We start from the raw sequence: 5,994 nt of genomic DNA, 5'->3' as shown, positions 1-5,994 counted from the left end.
TTCAATACTCAATCCTCAGTCCTCAATCCTCAATCCTCAATCCTCAATCCTCAACACACAATCTTCAATCCTCAATACTCCACCTTCAATCCTCAATCCTCAATACTCAATCCTCAATCCTCAATCATCAATCCTCAACCCTCAATCCTCAATCCTCAGTCCTCAGTCCTCAAACCTCAATCCTCAACCCTCAGACCTCATCCTCAATCCTCAATCTTCAATCCTCAATCCTCAATCTTCAATCCCCAATCCTCAATCTTCAATCCTCAATACATAATTTTCAATCCTCAATACTCAGTCCTCAATCCTCAATCCTCATTCTTCAATCCTCAATACCCAATCCTCAATCTTCAATCCTCAATCCTCAATCCTCAATTCTCAATCCTCAATCCTCAGTCCTCAGTCCTCAAAGTTCAATCCCCAACCCTCAGCCCTCATCGTCAATCCTCAAGTCTCAATCCTCAATCCTCAATCTTCAATCCTCAATACTCCACCTTCAATCCTCAATCCTCAGTCCTCAACCCTCAGTCCTCATCCTCAATCCTCAATGCTCAACCCTCAATTCTCAATCTTCAATCCTCAATCCTCAATCTTCAATCCTCTATCCTCAATCCTCAATCCTCAATCCTCAATCCTCAACACACAATCTTCAATCCTCAATACTCAACCTTCAATCCTCAACCCTTAATACTCAATCCTCAATCCTCAATCTTCAATCCTCAGTATGCAATCCTCAATATTCAATCCTCATTCATCAATCCTCAATCCTCAATCCTCAATCCTCAGTCCTCAGTCCTCAAACCTCAATCCTCAACCCTCAGACCTCATCCTCAATCCTCAATGCTCAATCCTCAATCCTCAATCTTCAATCCACAATACACAATCTTCAATCCTCAATCCTCAGTCCTCAATCCTCAATCCTCAATCCTCAATCCTCAATCCTCAATCCTCAATCCTCAGTTCTCAGTCCTCAAACCTCAATTCTGAATCCTCAGTCCTGAATCCTCAATCTTCAGCCCTCAGTCCTCAACAATCAGTTGCCAATCCTCAATCCCCAATAGAGTATCGTCAATTCGCAGATTTCAATACTCAATACTAAATATGCAATCTTCAAATCTCTATCCACAAACATCAATTCTCATCACTCAACACTCAACACTCAGTCCTCAATGTTCAATCCTCAATAATCAATTCTCAATCATCAATCCTCAATACTGAATCTTCAATCCTCAATACTCAATCCTCAATCCTCAATCTTCAATCCTCAGTCCCCAATCCTCAATATTCAATCCTCAATCATCAATCCTCAATCCTCAATCCTCAATCCTCAGGCCTCAGTCCTCAAACCTCAATCCTCAACCCTCAGATCTCATCCTCAATCCTCAATCCTGAACCCTCAATTCTCAATCTTCAATCCTCAATCCTCAATCCTCAATCCTCAGCTTTCAATCCTCAATACACATTCTTCAATCCTCAATCCTCAGTCCTCAAACCTCAATTCTGAATCCTCAGTCCTGAATCCTCAATCTTGAGCCCTCAGTCCTCAACAATCAGTTGTCAATCCTCAATCCTCAATAGAATATCGTCAATTCGCAGATTTCAATACACAATACTCAATCTGCAATCTTCAAATCTCTATCCACAAACATCAATCCTCGTCACTCAACCATCAACACTCAGTCCTCAACGTTCAATCCTCAATCCTCAATCCTCAATCCTCAATCTTCAATCCTCAATACACAATCTTCAATCCTCAATCCTCAGTCCTCAATCCTCAATCCTCATTCTTCAATCCTCAATACCCAATCCTCAATCTTCAATCCTCAGTCCCAAATCCTCAATCTTCAGTCCTCAATCCTCAATGCTCAATCCTCAATCCTCAACCCTCAATACACAATTTTCAATCCTCAATCCTCAGTCCTCAATCCTCAATCCTCATACTTCAATCCTCAATACCCAATCCTCAACCTTCAATCCTCAATACTCAATCTTCAATCCTCAATCCTCAATGCTCAATCCTCATTCCTCAATCCTCAATCCTCAATCATCAATCCTCAATCTTCAATACTCAATCCTCAATCCTCAATCCTCAATCCTCAATCCTCAATCCAAAATCATCAATCCTCAATATTCAATACTCAATCCTCAATCCTCAATCCTGAATCCTCAATCCTCAATACTCAACCATCAATCCTCAATTCTCAATACTCAATAGAATATCCTGAATTCTCTGGATGCAATACTCAAACCTCAATCCTCCACCCTCAGCCCTCATCCTCCATCCTCAATACTCAATCCTCAATCCTCAATCCTCAGTCCTCAGTCCTCAAACATCAGTACTCAACCCTCAGTCCTCGTCCTCAAACCACAACCCTCAATCCTCAATCCTCAACCCTCAATCTTCCATCCTCAATCCTCAATCCTCAATCCTCAACACACAATCTTCAATCCTCAATACTCAACCTTCAATCCTCAATCCTTAATACTCAATCCACAATCCTCAATCTTCAATCCTCAGTATGCAATCCTCAATATTCAATCCTCATTCATCAATCCTCAATCCTCAATCCTCAATCCTCAGTCCTCAGTCCTCAGTCCTCAAACCTCAATCCTCAACCCACTGACCTCATCCTCAATCCTCAATCCTCAATCCTCAATCCTCAATCTTCAATCCTCAATACACAATCTTCAATCCTCAATCCTCAGTCCTCAATCCTCAATCCTCAATCCTCAATCCTCAACACACAATCTTCAATCCTCAATACTCAACCTTCAATCCTCAATCCTCAATACTCAATCCTCAATCCTCAATCATCAATCCTCAATCCTCAATCCTCAATCCTCAGTCCTCAGTCTTCAAACCTCAATCCTCAACCATCAGACCTCATCATCGATCCTCAATCCTCAATCCTCAATCCTCAATCTTCAATCCTCAATCCTCAGTCCTCAAACCTCAATTCTCAATCCTCAGTCCTGAATTCTCAATCTCCAGCCCTCAGTCCTCAACAATCAGTTGCCAATCCTCAACCCCAATAGAGTATCGTCAATTCGCAGATTTCAATACTCAATACTCAATCTGCAATCTTCAAATCTCTATCCACAAACATCAATTCTCATCACTCAACACTCAACACTCAGACCTCAATGTTCAATCCTCAATAATCAATTCTCAATCATCAATCCTCAATACTGAATCTTCAATCCTCAATCCTCAATCCTCAATCCTCAATCCTCAATCCTCAATCTTCAATCCTCAGTCCCAAATCCTCAATCTTCAGTCGTCAATCCTCAATCCTGAATCCTCAATCCTCAATCCTCAAACTTCAATCCCCAATACTCAATCTTCAATCCTCAATCCTCAATGCTCAATCCTCAATTCTCAATCCTCAATCCTCAATCCTCAATCATCAATCCTCAATCTTCAATACTCAATCCACAATCCTCAATCCTCAATCCTCAATCCTCAATCATCAATCCTCAATCTTCAATACTCAATCCTCAATCCTCAATCCTCAATCCTCAATCTTCAATCCTCAATACTCAATCCTAAATCCTCAATCCTCAATCCTCAGTCCTCAATCCTCAATCCTCAATCCTCAATTCCCAATCTTCAATCCTCAATCCTCAATCCTCAATCCGCAATCTTCAATCCTCAATACTCAATCCTCAATCCTCAAACCTCAATCCTGAATCCTCAATCCTCAATCCTTAATCCTCAATCTTCAATCCTCAATACTGAATCTGCAATACTCAATCCTCAATCCTCAATCCTCAATCCTCAATCCTCAATCCTCATTCTTCAATCCTCAATACCCAATCCTCAATCTTCAATCCTCAATCCTAAATCCTCAATTCTCAAACCTCAATCCTCAATCCTCAGACCTCAAACATCAGTACTCAACCCTCAGTCCTCGTCCTCAATCCACAACGCTCAATCCTCAATCCTCAACCCTCAATCTTCAATCATCAATATTCTATCTTCAATCCTCAATCCTCAATCCTCAATCCTCAATCCTCAATCCTCAATCCTCAATACTCAACCATCAATCCTCAATTCTCAATACTAAATAGAAAATCCTGAATTCTCAGGGTTCAGTACTCAAACCTCAATCCTCAACCCTCAGCCCTCATCCTCCATCCTCAATCCTCAATCCTCAATCCTCAATTTTCAATCCTCAATACTCAATCTTCAATACTCAATCCACAATCCTCAATCCTCAATCCTCAATCCTCAATCATCAATCCTCAATCTTCAATACTCAATCCTCAATCCTCAATCCTCAATCCTCAATCTTCAATCCTCAATACTCAATCCTAAATCCTCAATCCTCAATCCTCAGTCCTCAATCCTCAATCCTCAATCCTCAATTCCCAATCTTCAATCCTCAATCCTCAATCCTCAATCCACAATCTTCAATCCTCAATACTCAATCCTCAATCCTCAAACCTCAATCCTGAATCCTCAATCCTCAATCCTTAATCCTCAATCTTCAATCCTCAATACTGAATCTGCAATACTCAATCCTCAATCCTCAATCCTCAATCCTCAATCCTCATTCTTCAATCCTCAATACCCAATCCTCAATCTTCAATGCTCAATCCTCAATCTTCAATCCTCAATCCTCATCCTCAATCCTCAATCCTCAATACTCTATCCTCAATCCTCAACACACAATCTTCAATCCTCAATACTCAACCTTCAATCCTCAATCCTTAATACTCAATCCTCAATCTTCAATCCTCAATACTGAATCTTCAATCCTCAATCCTCAATGCTCAATCCTCAATCCTCAATACTCACCCTCAATCCTCAATCATCAATCCTCAATCTTCAATACTCAATCCTCAATCCTGAATCCTCAATCCTCAATACTCAATCTTCAATCCTCAATCCTCAGTCCTCATCCCTCAGTCCTCATCCTCAATCCTCAATCCTCAACCCTCAATTCTCTATCTTCAATCCTCAATCCTTAATCTTCAATCCTCTATCCTCAATCCTCAATCCTGAATCCTCAATCCTCAATCCTCAATCCTCAACACACAATCTGCAATCCTCAATACTCAACCTTCAATCCTCAATCCTTAATCCTCAATCTTCAATCCTCAATACACAATTTTCAATCCTCAATCCTCAGTCCTCAATCCTCAATCCTCATTCTTCAATCCTCAATACCCAATCCTCAATCTTCAATCCTCAATCCTCAATCCTCAATTCTCAATCCTCAAACCTCAGTCCTCAGTCCTCAAAGTTCAATCCACAACCCTCAGCCCTCATCGTCAATCCTCAATCCTCAATCCTCAATCCTCAGCCTTCAATCCTCAATACTCAATCTTCAATCCTCAATCCTCAGTCCTCAAACCTCAATTCTGAATCCTCAGTCCTGAATCCTCAATCTTCAGCCCTCAGTCCTCAAAGTTCAATCCCCAACCCTCAGCCCTCATCGTCAATCCTCAAGCCTCAATCCTCAATCCTCAATCTTCAATCCTCAATACTCAATCTTCAATCCTCAACCCTCAGTCCTCAACCCTCAGTCCTCATCCTCAATCCTCAATCCTCAACCCTCAATTCCCAATCTTCAATCCTCAATCCTCAATCTTCAATACTCTATCCTCAATCCTCAATCCTCAATCCTCAATCCTCAATCCTCAATCTTCAACGCACAATCTTCAATCCTCAATCTTCAATCCTCAATAGAATATCGTCAATTCGCAGATATCAATACACAATACTCAATCTGCAATCTTCAAATCTCTATCCACAAACATCAATCCTCGTCACTCAACCCTCAACACTCAGTCCTCAACGTTCAATCCTCAATCCTCAATCCTCAATCCTCAATCTTCAATCCTCAGTCCCAAATCCTCAATCTTCAGTCCTCAATCCTCAATGCTCAATCCTCAATCCTCAACCCTCAATACACAATTTTCAATCCTCAATCCTCAGTCCTCAATCCTCACTCCTCATTCTTCAATCCTCAATACCCAATCCTCAAT

Source organism: Calliopsis andreniformis, unplaced genomic scaffold, assembly GCF_051401765.1.
Source record: "Calliopsis andreniformis isolate RMS-2024a unplaced genomic scaffold, iyCalAndr_principal scaffold0046, whole genome shotgun sequence".
In the NCBI taxonomy this organism is placed as follows: Eukaryota; Metazoa; Arthropoda; class Insecta; order Hymenoptera; family Andrenidae; genus Calliopsis; species Calliopsis andreniformis.
The sequence above is the reverse complement of the archived record's forward strand: the minus strand, read 5'-3'. Positions refer to the sequence as shown.